The 21565-nt window shown below is 38.9% G+C and overlaps 1 pseudogene; it reads right to left on the bottom strand.

The window, feature by feature from the left end:
• Positions 1-21565, bottom strand: part of LOC149184420 (uncharacterized) — a 105963-nt pseudogene extending 84398 nt beyond the window's left edge.

Here is a 21565-nt window from a genome sequence, read left to right as displayed (position 1 = left end):
AGAAATACCCTCACAATCCACCCCAAACCTTACCACCACAAGGCAAGTATCCCCTTAGCCTCCACAAACTTCCCCAAATCCCAAAGGCCAAGAGATGAACATCATAAAGGAAGATACCACCCACCACCAGACTCCCATCAATGAAGGATAAGGCACCCAAAATCCCTTCTTGACATAAAAAATAGTAGACACGACCAAAAAAAAAAAAAGAATCCAAAGATGACAATAGTGGTTACCAAGTGGGAGAAGGGAGAAATTCCACCTTAGGTGCTTGATTTGAGCCAGAAAAAGCAACAACACTACCATCTTCATTACCTGAGAACCTAGAGATTTTTACTTCATCCATGAAAGGTGACAATTACCATAGTCATCACTCCAAACTAAATTAGAACTTGCCAGAATTACAAGCCCCAATTGAGAACCCAAGTATTCCCCCCCTTGAGTGCACCAAAATGTGAAAAGATCCTCAACATGACAAATTCTCTTTTGGATACTCTCACTCGTACTCCTTATAGCCTCATACCTAGTAGTAGTCTATGAGTGTTAAACAACAAGCTAATATGCCATTCCATCATTCTAAGTCGTGGATATGCACAAATAATTTATCAGGAACATGCAAACCAACATGGCCACCTTCCTCACATGCTTTAGGCCATTAATACGTTTTCCCCAATATGTCCTTTCATTTGCCCAATCTAGTGTGAGATTAATGCCCACCATGCAGCTATTACACTTTCCAAGTGTGTGGTGCCACGTCCCCCAACCCATTGGTCCTATGAGGCAGTGGAAACCCCAACCCCTGTCTCAAAAGCCACCCCATCTGGGATTGGGCAATATTTCTACACTATCTACTAAAATGTCACCTTTAGAGGAGAATTAGGTAGGTTATTCCAAGCTGACACCATAGGATGAGAATATTACAAGCAACCAGAATTGGCTAGAAAATTCACAACTTTGTTTATGTTTTGTCTTACGTACAATGGGATAAGAACTAAAGTGTTTGATATGAGGAGTGCCACTTATCCTAACAATGATTCCAATCTTCAACTTTTAGAAGCCTAATGGATATGGGATCCAACTTGGAGTATATGAATCATGTTGATATCAAGTTGTGAGTCCGCTTCCACAAAGGGATTATTGTAGACTTGAGTCTAGGCATACTTCAAGCCCATTCTTAAGCATGTAAATCTCACTACATTATTAGTGTTGATCCCTAGCATCCCTGTATGATCTCTAACAATGCCTCCAAATCTTATGGGACCCAGGTTACCCTTCACAGCACCATCAAAATTCAATTCCAAGAAAGAGGGAGAAGGGGTATACCAATTCACTAGGTTGAAGGCAATTATAGTAGTAGGGAAGTCAATGAATGAACCCATAGGAAAGGAAGGAAACCAATTACATAAAATATGGGAATCAACACTTGAGGCCTGCCAATCTTGGGTTGACTAGGTTAAGGCAAACACTATTTATTTAACATTTTTAACAAAGGAATTCCAAATGGATTCCATCGGTATTGCTTGGCCTTTAAGATCCTTTTATTTATTTCTTTCTGGATGCCCCAAAGGAGGAAGCCATGGGTAATGTTCCAAAAGCAGTTGAGGATTGGATTGTCAAAAGCTTGTATCCTCCAGTTGCTCTGAGTGTTCTGGAGTCTAATTTTGAAAGGCAATTTTGAATCTTATTCCTTAGAGCTTTGAAAAATGTACAAAGACCCAACAAATGATCTAAGGTTTCAGCGTTCACTCAACATAGAGGGCAGTGGGAGGGGCCCTAAAAGTTCCTCTTTTAAATATCGTCCCATGTTAAAGGTTTATTCTCTAACAACAACCACAAAAAAAATAGAAATTTTGGCCACAAGTGTTATTTCAAAATATTGACCCAAACCTCGTCCAGAAGTTGATCATGATATCCAAGCTTCCAAATGATATGCTTCATTCACTGAGAAGATGCCCTTGGAACTATAACCCCATCTTAGGTTATCAACTTGATGTGAGACTAGGTTCTAGCAACGCTTCAAGTTCCAAAAGTTTCGCCAAATCTCACCATTTTGTTTTGGATGCCAATTCTCTTGAGGTATCCGTTTATGCCATATTTGGTCAATTTTCTCCTCTACCCAGTAATCTTTATTTTTTTACTTTGCCTTCGAATGTTATTTGTAATCTAGGTTTCTCTAGCTCCACATGTTCCTCTAACTTAGGCAATTATTCCCAAGAGTTTTCCCAAAATAAAGTTGTGCTTGTGGAAGCCAAATAGACTAAAGGAGTCCAAGAGACCTTCAGATGTGGAACCCAACAGTCAAACCATGTACTATAAATGTATATCATTTGTTAATAAAAAATGTACTCTCATGTTTTATCTTTCATATTATCTTGCTGCCATGTGTGTGTTTAACATGGTATCAGAGCGGGCGATATCCTGCCCTACTCATATTTGAGCCATTTGTTTTATGGCCTTTCTGTGCAGGTCATTTCTGCCATCAGTTCTGCATTTCATGAATATTTTCTCAACTAAATTCTAGCTGCAACCTCTGTCATTTCTCCAGCGCCATTTTTGGCTTCCCTCTGCTTTGTAACTCCTTATTCTACCTATGGTATTTTGAATCCTATGCAGACTGGCTAGCCTAGCAGCTTTGACGCTTCCACTGGCCTAAATGCATTATTCACTATAATTCTCTGCTGCCCTGCTCTTGTCGCTGCTCCACCTACATACAAAATGCTCACTGACATAGTCTAATAATGCCGCTCTTACCGTTGCCTTTAACTATGCGTCAAATATTTTTTGGAAGCGCTATTGGAATTGAATAAGTAACCAACCTATGTTGCATTGAACTGTGCGAAGACTATGGTATATATGTTGCATTGAACAACAAGGTCATTCTAGTGATGGTCATTTGAAGGTCGTTCTGGTGATAGTGCCATGGAATATTCATTTGAAGGTCATTCTGATGATGGCGTAGCGAAATGCTATCGGACATAGTGTATGATGCAGGTTCCAGTTACGTTGAATGAAGGTCCTGAACTTTGCTTCCATTTCCACACTCACCGCATCCGGTTGTTTTGAAGTTGTGGTATACGATGTGTTTTTATATTGTTTTGAATCTGTTGTGTTTGCAAAACTCCAGCTTGCAGTGGTGAATGCCAACATTCTCTCATTTTCATAAAACTATCTTGGACTTGATATCTAATGCTCAAATGAAAGAAAGATGTGATTTAACATTGAAGGACATAGCAAAGACCTTGCGGGCGTTGTTCAATATGAACGCCTCTCCTCCCACGCTGTGCTACTCACCTCGGCCATACCCCATTTCGCCATTTCCAGATCACTGAATTTAGCAGTCCTGCGATTGAATTCGATTTCGGATAGTAGAGCTGAATAAATTTTGCGCTGTGAAATCGAGCTTTTGTGCTTTGTAATTCGGCAGTAATCCATGGCATATAAAGGAAAATCTGACCATATGTGTTGACAGCATTAAAGATTCAAACCCTCTGTTGATTCTGGTTGAAACTTAGCAATGTGCTGAAAAACAAGCTCCAAGAGATCAAAGTGCTCCAGAGGAGGGTTGCACCAACCACCGTCGTCATTTGGAAGCGCATTGTTGGGCGGGCAAAAGTTAGTAGCGGTGACAACGATAGAGCCGGGAAGGCACCATTGTGGATCATCGTTGCATTGGATTTCATAGCAAGCACCCCAACTGAAACCATTATTGAACAATGCAGTGCTCAGAGCCGCGATGTTGGTACCGTAGCCCTGGCTGTACAGATTGCCATAACCACAAGCACCGCCCATTGTGCCAGTAGCGTCACCGCCACCGTAGAACATAGCATGAGCACTGGTCCATCCGGAACCATGCGCAGCTCGGAGCATTGAAAGGAGACCCAACGAAACCAGCCATAGAAACGCCATTTCCAGAGAAAACAATAAAAACTGCAACAGATTTCAACTGATACTGATACTGAAGAGCAGGGAATGGATATGCATGTTGTTGAAGGACATCGTGTTGGATTTGTTCGCGGACTGACTTTTGCCATCGAAACCTGAATTGAAAGTGGGTATTGAAAGTGGATTTGTGATATTCGGTTGCTGGTGAACATTGGTCAAACTGTGCATGTTGTTGTGTATTAAAAAAAAATGGTGTTGGAATGTTGTTCATTGATGATTCCTGCACATGAACGGATACCATATGGCGCCAAACCCTCTGTTGATCATTGTTCGTTGAAATTGGTATGTATTTATTTTGATTGAAGTTGTGTGATGGTGTCAAATATACCTTGAAACCGTACAGAAAATGGATTAGAATTGGTTGTATATGGGTTATAATAGACATATGTTAAATCCTTTTTAAAGCCATCACTCACGTGGATTAAGTTCGATTAAAGACGGTGGTAGTCTATTAAAGTTCGTTGAAATGTTTTGGATGGTGGTATATAATGGTTATATAATGAGATTTTTGGATGGCGGTATATAATGGTTATATAATGAGATTTTTGGATGGTGGTAAAAAAAAAAAAAAAAATCCATGTTCTATTTTAATGCAAAATTATCAATTCATTTTATGGACAGAATGGCATGTGGGGTTTTTGATATTTGAACTAATATGGAGATTAGACCTTATTGAGAGCTTCTTTGTCTTAGCATTGTATTAGAGTTTGCAGTGCATTGAGATCTTCATTGTTTTACTATTTTTTGAGGATGGCTCCAATTGGTGCAATATTAGAGTCACTGGACAATCTAATACTCTCTACTATGGATAATACAATCAAAATCAGCAAGGATTTTCTCACCAATATTCACAGTTGTTTACAAGATGTACATGACAAGATTGAATTTTTAGAGCTTGAATCTCAGCTACAAAAAGCAAAATTACAACAACGGAGTCGTTATTCTGAACCTATTTCTGTTCAGAACAATGAAACAGAGTCCCATAAACAGCAAGTCAATATTGTTGAAGTTGATTCAGATTTAGTGCCCAATAAAGCAGCAGTTGTACATGCAGATGCAGAAATTCAGTTTGCACATCCCAAGCCCATCATCAGACCTTGGGAACAGCTTGTCCACAACAAGCACAGAACTAGTCTTGGATATGACAAGGACGTGTCCTTTCATATTCCAGACTACTCCAAGCCAATCCAATTTCAAAGTGTTGGATTTCTTAAAGACTATTCATCTTCACCTGCTCCTCATGACAATTCACCTTCAGCGGTTCCAGATTCTACCCCTCCTCCACTACAACAAATTGTGAAATGCCAACATTGTGACCGAGTTGGCCATCTGAAAGATCATTGTTTTGATCTTCATCCATGTAAGCACTGTCATAAAACCAGTCATTCTTCAAATACATGCTTCAGAAACAAACCTCCTGCAAGAACAAAGATTCATCTTGGATGGATCACTTCTTGGCAATAAGCATCAACAGCCAAAAAGATATTCCAGTCACATGTCAAAATTTGTTCTAGAGTATTAAACAGTTTTGCAGTTGAGTTTTCTCCATCATCTCACCTTGTATCTGACAGGGGGGGAAATGATGGTCATCTACAAGATTCAAAGCCACATCAAGCGAGCCTGAGCCACAACCTGCCATACCAGATTCAGAGTTGTAGCCAAAGACAAAGATGCCCCTGAGCATGTCTTCAGTTGGTAATCTGGGACACTTCCTCTAGCAAAAGACTTCAGCTTCTTGCCAGCTTCAAAAGAGTTTCAGGAATTGCATTAAGCATTCTAGAGTTGTTGGTCATCCTTAAACCATCACAAGTTGAGACTTCCTTTTTCACGTTGAAGTTCTCCCTTTTATGTGGGGTTAGACCTCCCTTTCATGGTTGAAAGTTCCCCTTTTCAAAACAACAGGAGCACTTCCTCTAACAGAAGACTTCAGCGTCTTACCAGTTTTGGAAGAGTTCTAGGAATTGCATTAAGCATTCCAGTGTTGGTGGTCATCCTTAAACCACCGCCCTTTATACCAACATTTCAGAGAGCACATTCAGCCTAGTGTTGCCATGCATTTTTGCACATTTTGTATTACAGCTCTCTTCTTGGACTCATACATAACCCTTTGGATTAAAGGGGGGAATGTTGGACACCTAATCCTCTAAGGGTTAGTGTGGAAGCCGAATAGACTAAAGGAGTCCAAGAGACCTTGGGATGTGGAACCCAATGGTCAAACCATGTACTATAAATGTATATCATTTGTTAATAAAAAATGTACTCTCATGTTTTATCTTTCATATTATCTTGCTGCCATGTGTGTGTTTAACAGTGCTCCCATTCTTGACTTCCCAGAAGTAATGCTTCTGAATCAATCCAATACCCTTTTTTGTTGAAGTCAAGATGGATGATCTAGGAATTGATGTGTTCAATCTTATTAGTTTTTGAGGAGGGGTCAAAGGGGCATATTTGTGTGTCCATATATTTTTCCATAGACCCATACCTCCTTGGAGCCACCTCCACCATATTTTAGTACCTAGCACGATTACCATTATAGAGGGATCTGCAAGCAAATTCCTTTCAGTTTTTGTCCTAAACATCTTGTCCCATGATACTAGAGGCCATTTCTTAGCCACCCCGCAGGAATAACCATTAAATTATTCACAATTCCAAAATAATTATCGTTGGTGCTATCATGGCAAAGCATAGATACACAAGGAGAGCTTGTAATACAACTTTGAGTAGGACTAGGTGGCCCACCATATTCAAATATCTAAAATTTCAACTTGATAGGTTACTATGAAATTTCGTTAGAAGTTCCTCTTAGACAACACTATCTGAGAGAAATATTCATCAAGGGAGCACCTAAATATTTAGATGGTAATTTATTGATCTGGATCTCCAAGTTTCATGTTGTATGTCTCTTTATAACCATAGGAGTATTTAAGAAAAAGTCCTAGGATTTAATTTTGTTGATTCAACATACCCGAGGCTGCAGAGAAATGATCTAGGATTTGGTTGAAATCCCATGCTTCCTGTATCGTGCGGGTACCAAGTCCCATTGTCTCATTGACAAACTATTGATAGGTGAGGGGAAAATATTCCCCATAAAGGCATAGCCCTTTGAGCTTGCACTATGCAGTTCTTTCCTTAAACAAGCATCCTAAACCTTCCACTACTAGAATGAAGAGGAATGGAGAGAGCCTGACTCTCTCTTGAATCCCCTGAGAGGACTGAAAGGGTGCAAAAGTGAAACAATCAACCAAAATAAAAAAAGGGTCAGAGGAGACTAGGTTATGCACCCATGTGATCCACTCATTTTCAAACCCGAATGCCCTCACAATATACATAGAAATTCCCAATTCATTTTATCATAAGCTTTAGACAAGTCTAACTTAAGCATCGTTCCCAGTTTCTTAGTGATTTTCAAAGAATGAATGGCCTCATGAGCCACAATTATGCCATCTAGAATCTGTCACCCTTCTACAAACCCTATATGTTCATGTGAGATAAGTTTGGGAAGGAAAGGCTTGAGCCTATTTGTTAGTAATAACTTTGTATATTACAATGCATAGAGAAATCAACCTATACTCATTAGGGTATCTAAACTTATCGTCTTTCGGAACCAGGGTTATGAATGTGGCATCTAATGCCCTGAGAATGGACTTTGACTGCCAAGATTCCTCCACTGCTCTCTAGACATCCTCCCCAATCATTGGACTAGCAAGATTGAAAGAACTTGATCGTACACCCGTCTAGCCCAGGGGCCTTGTTGGGAGGCATTTCCTTGATGCTATATTCAACTTCCTCATTGGATTTCTCCCTAAGAAGTGGTGCATTTTGACCAACTGTTATAAGCAATGGGATATACTTGGCGACCTGCAAAATGTCTCCTTGTATGGTCAATAAGAATATTTTAGAAGAATTGAATCAAATCTTGAGATATCTCCTAGTGCGATTCTAATTTCCTGCTATCAGAGCCTTTTAGCAAAGAGATGTTGTTGTTGTGTATGCGATGAAGCATACATTTATGGAAAAAAGCCATATTTGCCCCCCTCTTTCAACCATTGAATACAGGATTTTTGTCGCCACAAAATTTCCTCCTGCCTCGTATGCTCTTCAAATGCTTGAAGGGTCTCTACCTCTGCCTTAATTAGATTCTCTGAGCAACCATTCAAAATATATTCTTGTTGTATCTCTACAATTTTAAGTTCTAGTTTCTTTTTTTCTTCTTCCACACTGTCACCAAACTACCCCTTATTCCAACCCTCTAATTGCCATTTGACGTGTCTTAGCTTTTTGTATAGAGAAAACATTATTGACCAATCAATGTTTCATATCTCCTCCCACCACTTATAGATATTTGATAGAAAATCTGGGCAACGATGCCAAAACTTCTCAATTTTAAATAAACGATTGCAAGGGAAATCCTTGGGATCAATATAGCCCAATAATCTAATCCATGGATAAGAAGGATGGATGCTTCAAGAAAGACATCCCAGACCATAATTTTCTCTGAAATGAGAAAGTAATATAATATTGATGAAATTTGTTGTCGGCCCCCTCATTGATTATTCCAAGTGAACTCCCCATTAATTGTTTCCATCTCGATGAACCCTAAGGAATCAATGGCTTCGTAAACTAAAGTATTGTCCGCCTCCACTGTTAGATTACCCTCTTCTTCTCATTGAGCAACTTGATTAGGTTAAAGTATCCACCAATCATCTATAAAGAGGGGGATATCACATTGCCAACTTGGGAGATCGACTTCAGAAACGTGGACTTATAATACAAGAGATTTAATTCATACACATTAGATATGTGACACACCTCCCCTGACTCGACAATCTGGAATTGCAATATCAAAACTCGAAATGTAGCAAACATATTGATCAATATAATTTTTTTATCATCCCATATTACTGCTAATCCTCCTAAGTGCACGTGGGCATCTATTGCCGTTGTCTAGCATTTCCTTCTCCAATTGCTAGTAAGATTGGATAAATCCTCCCCTGAGAATTTGGTTTCTTGTATCATCATAATGCCTAGTTTTTCCTCCAACCACTTGTCTTTTAGGAGCCTTTGTTTGTATCTTCTACAAAGAACCCTCGTGTTCCATGATATTGTAGAAAATTTCTACAAATCTAGCTCTGATACCATGTAGAAAATCTGATTGTAGGTTAACCCGATAACGCAATATAAATCAAATCAGAATACTATAATCTACTTCTACTATCAATTTACAAAAGCTTAAAGATCGATCTGAAAAATATAACCAAAAGAAGAAGAATCAATCGCACAATACACATGAAAATACTTTGGGGAAAGCCTAAGCTAAAAACCCAACTATCTGTATTATCATACAAGGTGGAAATACATGGGAATTATACAAAGCCTTAGCTCTCACAGCTAGCCAGCTCTCAATACAATCCTCACAGATGCTCACAGGAAATCTTGGCTTCTCTGGAGCCTTCCTCTCTGCCCTCCAAGCTCCTATTTCCTTGCGTTGTTCCTAGTGGATGATCTTCCCCTCACCAAGTGCAAAACCTCTTACCCAGTGGATGATCAAGCCTCCAAAACTACGCAATCTTCAAGGATGATTCCTTGACTGCATGCATGAGTTTTCTTTATAAGAAAACACATGCAACTGATAGTACACTATCCTTGACTTTAATCTCAACTGGGTATTTCTCAAAATAAACATGCATGAGTTTCTGATAAGGGAATCTTAAGTTAACTGAAGTAGCACTAGTTGAGCGCATGCATGCATCAATTGACTATTAACTCTCTATTAGTTACTCAAATAGTTTGGAACTAATTTAACTGGACTTAACTCAGTAAACTGAGTTAACTGATTACAACTCAAATATAACTCAATCTTATCTCCTTAATTTAAGGGATAACTCTTGCATGACTTCAGAAAGACTTCTAACTTGAATTTCTCCAACTAATTAATTTAAAATGAATTGATTAATTATTTCCAAGTAGCTATTAAGACTAAATTCAATTTTAATTGACAATTTAATTCAAGGACAAATTAAATTGGAATATTCTTGTTGCCATATTTCAACACTCCCTCTCAACAAGAAAGGGATTATCTGTCGCCCCGATCCTGTCTCTATGGAACTCAAATTTACACTTTGACAATGCCTTTGTCAAAATGTCAGTGTCTTGCTCCTCTGTCGAAATATACGGCAACAACATGATCCTCTCGATCTGTGAAAGGCCACGAGCAACAAATCTTGCCTTATGCTTCTCCACACTACCATCAACAGCTTGCTTTACCTTGTAAAGCCAATGGGAACTCACAACTGACTTGTTCTCCAGTCTCGGAACCACGTCCCAAACACTATTACGAACTATGGAGTCATACTCCTCCACCATAGCATCAACCTAAATCGGCTACTGCACTGCTTCCTCAAAGGAAGATGGCTTGGTCTCAACACATTCCCCAGCAAGGGCCATGTATCCAGTGTACCTCTCAGGTGACCTCCTCTATCCGCACTGAGAAGATGGTGCTCCCACATTCTCTCTCGCATCCTCCAACAACCTATCAGTTTCTCTTGTGCGCTTTCGTCCATCTTTAGAAGACTCTGCTTGAGTGGATGTCTCCACTCCTGGAACCTCTGCATGCAGCTGCTCCGCATCAATCTGAGGCTCCTGCTCCGTAGGAACCAACTATTCCTCCACACCCTATGGTTGGAGCTCCCTCTCAAGGGAAACTCGCATGGCCTTCTGCTCATCAAACTTGAGATCTCTGCGAACCATTGCCCTTCGACTGGTAGGCAAGTACACCTGATAGTTGTGAGGTGTATCAGTGTACCCCACAAGTATCCCCAACTCTGTTGCCGGCTTAAGCTTCTTCCGTGCATCCTTTGTCAGATGGAAATATACCGATGAGCCAAAGAACCTGAAGTGACCCACATTTGGTCTCTTACCAGAGAAAGCTTCCTCTGGTGTTTTCATCCCAAGTATGCGATGCGGGCTTCTATTCTGCAAATAGAGTGTTGTGTTGCATGCCTCAGCCCACAAGTGAAGTGGTAGGCCTTGGTCATGCAACATTGCTCTTGCTGCCCCTACAATAGTTTTGTTCTTCCTCTCGGCCACCCAATTCTATTGTGGGTTATGAGGTGCCGTCAACTCTTGTTTAATTCCTTCCGCTGCAAAGAAGTCCTTAAACTCTTGAGAGACATATTCTCCACCATTGTCGCTTCTCAAGGCCTTGATCTTCTTCCCTAACTCTTTCTCGACTAAAGCTTTGAACTCAAAAAACTTTGTGAAGGGTTGGTCCTTCTTCTGCATGAAATAAATCTAGCATTTACGAGAATAGTCATTAATGAAAATCACATAATACCTTTGCTTCGTTGTGGATGTCGTCAAGAATGGTTCACACAAATCAGTATGAACTCGCTCTAAGATAGCCTCTGCTCAACTGTCTCGATCATGAAAGGAAGAGTTGGTGTACTTTCCCAAGGTACAACCTTTGCATGTGTCAACTTGCTCAAGTTTACCTTTTGGAAGTCCTATAGATATCTGTTGCATTATCTTCAAAGCCCCATGATGCAAATGGCCTTACCTCCTGTGCCACAACTCACCAATGTCTTGGCTTTGCACCAATTATGCTTTCATACTCAATGTTGCACAATCATCTACCTCTAGTTTATAAATATTCTTCACCCAAATCCCTATCCTCTTGGTTTGACGCGTGGCTATGTATCTTAGGAATGCCTTTCCTTTATTGAAGACAACATCATAGCCTTTGTCCTCCAACATCGCAACCGATACCAAGTTCTTCTTCAGTCCAGGCACATACATCACATCTGTCAAGGTGAGAGGAGCTCCATTCTCCCTCTGAAAAGCAATTGTGCCCACTCCTAAAACACTATACCTTCCATCGTCACCCACCTCTATGCGCATCTTGAGGTCTTTCTCCTCCAAGGCGCTAAATAATTTTTTATCACCAGTCATGTGGAATGAGGCTCCACTGTCAAGATACCAGACACAACCCATCATCAATGATACCATGCATGCGATGAGGGTAAAGTCCATTTCGAACTGAGAGGTTAATGCCTCACCTTCCGATTCTTCCGAGGATCCCTTATTGGACTTCTTCGGTGGGCAATTAGTCGCATAATGTCCCATCTCATGACAATTAAATCATCTCACTTTAAACATGTGACCCTTCTTCCCTCCATGAGAAGAATTCGATTTGGAATGGGAAGCCTTCCCCTTCCCTTTCCTTGCCTTACTTGCTAAGGCCAAATTTTCTTCATAATCATCCTTGGATAAAGAACCATCTTGTGTGCTCCACCTGATCTCCTCCTGCATAAGATCCAACCACATTCGTTCCCAATCTGATAGTTTCTCCCTTCTATTCACAGAGTCCTAGTAGCTATTCCAACTCTTTGGAAGGCCAAGGAGAGTAAGGCTCACCATATCATCATCGACAGTTGTTATTCACACACTGCCAAGCTCATTTCTGTAGGTGGTGAGCTTGTTCGAATATGTGGATATAGTATCGCCCTTCTCCATCTTGATTCTTCGAAGCTTATCCTTGAGCGCCAATTTCCTTTGGTCGCTATTGTTCTAGTAGAGGTCCTTCAATGTCTTCCACATTGAAAATGGAGTATCCTTCCCATGGAGACTTGAGACAATATGGTCTCGAACTCCCTCAAAGATGATCCGTCTCGCCTTCGCCACACACTTCTTCTACTCAGCCAACTCTTGTGCATTAGTTGAAGCTAGCTTTGGGATTTCTTGATCAATGAATTCCTTCAAGCCATTGTCTTCTAATACAACCTCCATTCTATCTTTCCATGCTATGTAATTCGAGCTACCTTCCAAGGCATACTCAAGTCTCAAGCCATAGAACGCCATTGGCCAACCTTGAAGTATGATATGAATTCAATTTGCACCTGCAACCCCGAACTTCAAACTTCGAATTCTCTTCTCAGTATATTGTTCACAACTCTGATACCATGTAGGAAATTTCTACAAATCTAGCTCTGATACCATGTAGAAATTATAATTGTAGGTTAACCCGACAATGCAATATAAATTAAAGCAGAATACTATAACCTACTTCTACTATCAATTTGCGGACGCTTAAAGATCGAGCTGAACAATATAACCAAAAGAAGAAGAATCAATCGCACAATACACATGAAAATACTTTGGGGAAAGCCTAAGCTAAAAACCCCACTATCTGTATTATCATACAAGGTGGAAATGCATATGAATTATACGAAGCTTTAGCTCTCACAGCTAGCCAGCTCTCAGTACAATCCTCACAGATGCTCACAGGCAATCTTGGCTTCTCTCCAACCTTCCTCTTTGCCCTCCAAGCTCCTATTTCCTTGCGTTGTTCCTAGTGGATGATCTTCACCTCACCAAGTGGAAAGCCTCCTACCCAGTGGATGATCAGGCCTCCAAAACTACGCAATCTTCAAGGATGATTCCTTGACTGCATGCATGAGTTTTCTTTATAAGAAAACACATGCAACTGATAGTACATTGTCCTTGACTTTAATCTCAACTGGGTCTTTCTCATAATAGATATGCATGAGTTTTTGATGAGGGAATCTTCAGTTAACTGGAGTAACACTAGTTGAGTGCATGCATGCATCAACTCACTGTTAACTCTCTATTAGTTTCTCAAACAATTTGGAACTAATTTAACTGGACTTAACTCAGTCTAATTACAACTCAAATATAATTAAATCTTATCTCCTTAATTTAAGGGATAACTCTTGCATGACTTCAGAAAGACTTCTAACTTGAATTTCTCGAACTAATTAATTTAAAATTAATTAATTAATTATTTCCAAGTAGTTGTTAAGACTAAATTCGATTTTAATTCACAATTTAATTCAAGGACAAATTAAATTGGAATATTCTTGTTGCCATATTTCAACAGATATAATCTTCATGGTTGAGATTTGTTAGTGCCACATAACACCTACGTGATAACCCCAACATTTCTAGAGTTTTCCAAATTACCACCCAATTGATCCAAAATTTGTAAATTTCTTTGACATCCCCATCTTTTCTCCTTCCTATGCAGATTTCCTAACTCTTTCAATGATTGTGCTTGGACCCCAAAGGGTCGAGATCCTGAGTTCAATTGGCTGCTATATGTTTATAATTCATATATGCTTGTCCTAGAAGAAACAATTAATACTCTCAGAGAGTAAATGGATCCTTACATTTCCAAGCTTTCATTATTTCCAAGACGTTGAGCGCATCTAGGTCCAAATCCATGTCCTCCACTTGGCCTAGCAAAGCTTTAGCCCGCTCAGGCATTGTATGGAGCACAAGGGGGGGGGGATAAAGTGGTGGGGAGGTGGAGTCAAGGCGCAATTGGTCAAAATTTGAAGGATTTACCAACGACTAAGCGGGAGGAGTTGTTAGCATTGGGGTTCCATCGAAGTTGAGGAAGGTCTCACAGGCTCTTTTATTTCAACATTAGTTGGTTGGTCCAAAGTAGGAGTGTTAGTGGTATTCAACGACACAAGAGGATCAAAGCAATTAGTCAATGTTTCCTTCTTCTCTGTTGGGTTCCGAGGGGGTGGTTACTTAAGGCTCTCAACCACTGTAAACCCATCATTGGTTTGAGCCAGTGTTGCTTTTGGGGTTTTATTATGTTTCACTAATCAAAAATCACAATATAAATGCCCATACTCATGACATCTTTTTCACTTGAAGAGAATTTGCTCACATTCGAGCATTTGTTTCCATAGCTCGTCCTAGAGATAGATGTCAAGTGATTCTAGAAGAGGCTCAAAAATATTCATGTACATGCATATGAAATATATCACACCTACTTCATTGTCATTGATGCTTTGACGGAATTCCCAACAACATTGCCTATTCCAACCAATGTCTCCTCATCCCATAACTCTCTTGTGAGTGAATACATTTGTATGCACACCAGAGTTGTCGTGAAGTCTTCCTTGTCTAGGACGAAATGATTTGTCTGAAATCCGAGATAAAGACCAGTAAAATTAAAAAAGTATTGTCCATTCTCAAACATTTTGCCTAATCTTCTAAGCTAGCAATAATTATGGTGAAAAAACCCTTGTCATTGAGCTCCAGCTTGATGTGACCTTTTGGCTTCCATTTGTTTTGGATCCATTAGATTAGGGATTTTCCAGAGGGCCATATCTCCAAAAAATTCCCTATGAGAGCATGGTTACACATGTACTGTATATATTCCCCAATTCAATTAGACTAGAATTCAAATTTAGGGTCTACGACTACTTTTGGTAAGCAACTACTTGGTCTCTATATCCTAGCTTGTCTAACTTCTTGTTGCAAGTCTTGCTGATTTATATGCAGAATCAGCCCAAAGGAATTTGAATTTGTAGCCTTATATTTCTCAGAAGTTCTACCATTTGCTACAATTTGTAGGAGGGAGTATCACTCCCTCCCATGGCATGTGCCATAAAAAGTTGTTTAAGGAAAAAAAACATTATCACAACACTAGAGTTAGAGAAAATTTCAGCTAAAATTTTGTAAAACTGTTACTTTTAAGCTTAGAACTAGACTATTATTACTCTAAAAGATATTCAATTATTAAAAAAAAACCAATTAAACATGCCCTTTAATAATAAATACATTAATAATATTTTTTGCTGCATTAAACTAAATATTACTAATATCAAAACGTAGAAACACATTAATTTTGTTGATATAATGATCACTCATAATAATACTAAATCAATTTTTAAAGAAATAAATATTTAAAAAATAAACAAAATTGAATAAAAAACACAGAATGAATTAAGATTTTACATGTGAAGAGAATTAACTAAAACGGTAACACTTCTCCCCCGCGTCTTAGTTTATCTATCAGTGATAGCAGTTTGGATTGGTTTTAAATATTTGGATCCGGTTTTAAATATTTGCATCCAAGGGTGAGTAATAATTCTGAACAAATTAGTAATTTGAAAATTTTTGGAAAAAATTACATTGGAAATTTTTGGGAAAAATTATATTGAAAATATTTGGTCTAAGTTTTTCTAAAGATGAAATGCATTGGCTAGTTCGAAACGCGTGGAACAAATATTTTCAATATGATTTTTTCCGAAAATTTTCATGAATAAACAAGTTATGGATCCCAGTAGCTTGAATTTCAAAATTAGTAATTTTAAAATAAAACCTTTTTACTGGGAATTTGGTGATTTGATTTTTTGGAGGGTTTAACAATATATCTTTTCACTAAATAGTTTATAAATAATTTTGAAATATTATTTTTGTTGAAATTTAAAATATATTTTAAAAAATATAATAAAACTGTGAATAATAATTATTAAAATTATATAATTTAAATAAAAAAAATATTTTTAAAATATTAAATTTATTTATATATTAAAAAAATATTATTTTAATAATAAAACATATAACTTTACAAAAAAATTATATAATTAAATTTAAATATTATTTAACTAAAAATTTAAACCACATAATATTTTAAAAATAATTATTTTAGAGTATATATATTTTCTAAAAAGATCACAATATTCATGTATATAGTAATTTAAAATGAAGAATTTTAGATAAATAAAAGAAAGGATAATACTTATCTTTGTGTACCCAAAAAGTCAGAATGTTCATTCCGCTCATAAATGTATAAGGATTATATATATATATATATAAATTTGGTTAGAGTAAATTTATTTGAAAATGTTAAATAAATAAAAGGAATCTGGATTATTTTACATGATAGAACATTTTTATAATAAAATAGGTTAAATTTTTAAATACAAAAATTATGTTACATATTTTATTATTTTTGAATTAATAATAATAATTATTTAAGATAAATTTATAATTTTTTATTTTTAATATGTTATAAATTTTTATTTTTAATATGTTATAAAAAATTTAGAGTAAACAATAAAAAAATGTATTATAATATAGATGCTTTGCTTTTTTATTTTAAATAATGTGAAATGTATTATAATATAAGTGTTTTTGAGTTTTTCCATCTTTTACTCATACCTATTAAATTTAAATAGTTAGCTATCTCTATATCATAGTAATTGCTTTATAGTATGTTTAGGTTACTTTAAATGAGCTCTGGATCTTGTATGGACAAGGCTATGTTCTTGGCCAAACCAAGGCTGAAAATAACCACCCTGTCAATGGGCCATAAATGCACGGGGTTGTATACGTCCACTATTGGATTTTGGCAGATCAGTGATCCAATGACAGGCAGATACAACCCCATGCATTTATGTCCCATGGGCAGGCTGGTTATTTGTTGCCCGCACTCCCTACCGGGTAACAATCCTCCTACAAACAACTTCAATGTGCAATAAATACCAGTCACTGAGATTTGTCTCACATACACGTCCTATGCATTTATGTCCCATGGGCAAGGTGGTTATTTATTGCCATCAAACAGCTCTCTTTACCCGGTAACAATCCTCCTACAAACAACTTCAATGTGCAATAAATTCCATGGTCGCTAAGATCTATCATCACATACAAGTAACATGCATTTATGTCCCATACACAGGCTGGTTATTTGTTGCCATCAAACAGCTCTCCCTATCCGGTAACAATCCTCCTGCAAACAACTTCAATGTGCAATAAATTCCAGTCACTGAGGTCTATCCTCGCATGCACATTCCTCTACCTCCTTCCCCGGTAACCATCCTCCTACAAACAACTTCAATGTGCAATAAATTCCACAGTCAGCGACTGTCCTCACATACATGTCCCATGCATTTATGTCCCTTGGGCAAGCTGGTTATTTGTTGCCGTCAAACAACACTCTTTCCCCATTAACAATCGTCCTACAAACAACTTCAATATCTAATAAATTCCACTAAGATCTTTGGTCACATACACGTCCCATGCATTTATGTCCCAGTCGCTGACTGTCCTCACATACATGTCCCATGCATTTATGTCCCTTGGGCAAGCTGGTTATTTGTTGCCATCAAACAGCACTCTTTCCCATTAACAATCGTCCTACAAACAACTTCAATATCTAATAAATTCCACTAAGATCTTTCGTCACATACACGTCCCCTGCATTTATGTCCCATGAGCAGACTGGCTATTTGTTGCCATCAAACAGCTCTCCTTACCCAGTAACAACCCTCCTACAAACAACTTCAATGTGCAATAAATTCTAGAGTCACTAAGATCTATCCTCACATATACTTCCATGCATTTAGTCCCATACATTTATGTCCAGAGTCACTAAGATCTATCCTCACATATACTTCCATGCATTTAGTCCCATACATTTATGTCCCATGTTGCCCTGCATTTATGTCCCATGGCCAAGCTGGTTATTTGTTGCCATCAAACAGCTCTCCCTACCCGGTAACAATCCTCCTACAAACAACTACAATGTGTGCAATAAATTCCAGTCACTGAGGTCTATCCTCGCATGCACATCCCCCTGCCTCCCCTATCATTCCTGAGTGTACAACTCTCAGCAACATGAGTTCCCTGCATTTTATTCCCTAGTCGTTCTTCTGAGAGCATGGTCTCTCACGCTGGCCAACCTCCTTTCCGCGCCCTCCCAGCGTCCCAGCAGGGGAGGGGAAGAGACACCCTCGACGACAACACTATGGAGACTCTCTTTGATTATGGTATTCCTCCCCCCATATAAGGCGTTGGGTGTGTGATTCAGAGGAAGTTGAGACGAGTCGTGGTCGGCTTACGTTCTGGGCTCTTCACAACTTCTTGGCTGGCCAGTTAAGAAACGGGAAAGAGAGAAATTGAAAGCAATTTGTTGGGTATTTTTCTAAATGGGGAAAATACCAAAAAAACCAAATATTCAAACACACAGAGGCAATGCTCTGTTTTTACTTTGCTCCAGGATCTTTTATGCAGGAAGACTTAAAAAATTTCACTCAGAGACAGAGTATTTCACCATAAGAGATTTCTATTCATTAAAAAATTCACTCTGTCTTCATATGAGAATTTACACTGCTGGAAAATTCCCAATAACATTTACTGCTGTAAAACCTCCATTCACATTTACTGGTGTAAAACACTTTTACATGCTGCTGTAAAAACAAAACTTACAGAGTTACAAAAACTCGCTCCACCATTATCTTTATGCACTGCTGTGCAAAAACCACACATGGTTTTCTTTCACCTCTGTTTTTCAATGCCCCACAAAATATTACAAAATATATTTTTGCACTGCTGTGCTTACATCCTCTGGTTCTTCTTTTCGCTGCTGCGAACACATAACATTCACCTCCCGTGTGCCATACAAGAAACAATGGTCAACACAGTAATAAATGAGCACATTTTTCGTGACTCATACACATATCAAAAACTTAATATGAAAGCATACATATTAAATCCTACAACTAACACATATACATAAACTTCACATGCCGTATGTAAACAAATATATAAAAGAAATTAAAACTATGCGCCCATGCCCATATTAATGGGACTCCACCAAAAATTACGTATGTGCCCATGATCATTTAAGACGGGCCTCCACCAACCTTCGTAAATGCATTAAAGACCTCAGCGTTTCCTCCACGGCGGTCAACGGAAAAGACAAACATTATACAATTTGGTTTTGGGAAGCCATCGGGTCCGCGCTTCATCGCATCGCAACTTTACTCATGTCAAAGACCCCGACCTTATGATATTGCCGATAGCGATATCGGCGATCGCTCGTCGGAAACACAAAAGCTCCTTTATAATTCCTTCACTTCGACTTTGCCGATGCGATATCGGCGATCGCTCGTCGGCGATATTCATATCGCTGCAGCTGCAATTTGATCTTGGAGTGTTTTTGCCTCCTGATTCTCGGTGAATTGCACGGTTAGAGACCTCATGCTGCTGCATGGCTCAACTGTATCGCAGTTGAAATTATATTTTCAACACAATTAAATGAAAAAAAAGGGAAAGAGAGAAATTGAAAGCAATTAGATGGATTCCAGAGCTCTTGACTTATCAGCCATGCCTCTTCCTCCCTCTCTTAACTTATCACAGCCATGCCTCCTCCTCCCTCAAAAACTTACCAGATACTTAAACATTGACTCCCCTCCTAATATGCCTTCCCCTCCTCCCTTGCTACCTCGCCTTTGAACTCTCCCCCTGTGGGCTCATCCTCTCCCCAGTCATCCTAGCCCCTGCTTGTCATCCCTCCCCCATTTTCAGCGACGCTATTCGTGCTCGGCCTCCGCCCGCACCGGAGGCCCCCCTTCCTCCCCTCATCCACTGTTACATTCTCGAACAAGTGTCAGACAAAGCGGGCAGCACACAGGTGCAAGGCAGCTCCAGTGCGACCCCACCACAGGACGGCGTTAATTGCTTGGGGTGCATGGATTATCACAGGCCGGTCAATTTTAGCCCGTTGGTTCGGTTTGTCGGCACTTGGCTCAGAATCACTAGGATCATACTTCTGAATTTTGATTTTTTTTTTGTCAACCTCACTTCAATTTGAGTAGCATGACTAGCACAACTTCCATTTCTGGTTTCCCTTCCAAGGGCAGAGAATTTATTGTGACTTTTCCTCTGGTTTCCCCGCTCACGGGTAGAGATTTCTGGTGGGCTAGAGGCACAATCCCCATGATTTCAAAATGTAGCATCTGTATTTTTCACTAATATAATGTAAATAAATGTTCTTAGAAAAAAAAAAAAAAATAGTTAAATGAAATTGAAATCTAAGCGAATTCGATTATGGGAGAAACTGCGAATTACATTATGGGGGAGAAACTAAATAAATGTTGTTGAGCCAGGGCTAAAAGGAACGAAAGACATATAATATGGATCATAGCACCCAGTTAATCTGTAAATAAGAAACATTAATGTGAAAACTGACATATATAAACAACGGTGATATGGATTTTTTGGATAGGTCTTTACCTGGGAACAACCTTCGGACGTGGACAGTTGCTGAAGCCTTTTAAGTCCATTTCGATATTCTACGAGGTTAGAGAAATGTTGATACAGTTCAATCTTTTCAGCATCCTCTGCAATCCCATTAATGGCTTCTCTGAGAGTCTCGACCGGAAGGAACCTCCATCCATCAGCTGTTCGCTTCTGCATCTCATCCAAAAGATGAATAAAAGGCCACAAATCCTGGGCCCTTGGCTCGATGATATCTCCAATATAAGCTTGAATTTGCGTGAGAAAAGCCGATCCCAGAAATACTCCGTATATTTTATTGGTATCATGCTTTTCTGCGCTGGATCTTATACCGTTCTGCGTTACAAGTTTGGTTAATTTGATGACAATTTCAGACGACAGAGAACGGTTGTCTACTATCTGCGTCAGCATGTGAAGGCCTTCAGGTGAGCTGAGATAAGAAATGAGATGCGTTGTAGGAATTGTAACCTGATTTTCCAACCATCTCTCAATTTCTGATGAAGATGGCCGAAATTTAAACCTGGATATGCGATGCTGCTCACTTGAAAATGCAGAATTGCCCCCACACCATGAGTTACAGAGCGTGTTGCTATTGCTCTTTGGTCTCCAATTGCTGCTGCTGCCTGATCGCATAGGGCGGGGCTTTCTGTTAAGCCATTTACGACCACTGTGTGCAGGTAGCTCCCCGTCTAACATTGAAACTTCTCTGTGATACACCCACTATTACTAACACAACCTGCAATTTAATCTGTATCTCCAACAGAACAACCTGCAATTTAAT

This window comes from Pinus tabuliformis, chromosome 3_2 (assembly GCF_031772625.1).
Source record: "Pinus tabuliformis cultivar Carrire ecotype Pingquan chromosome 3_2, CPIR1, whole genome shotgun sequence".
Taxonomy (NCBI): domain Eukaryota; kingdom Viridiplantae; phylum Streptophyta; class Pinopsida; order Pinales; family Pinaceae; genus Pinus; species Pinus tabuliformis.
Note: the sequence above shows the minus strand (reverse complement) of the source record. Positions and strands in the feature narration are given on the sequence as shown.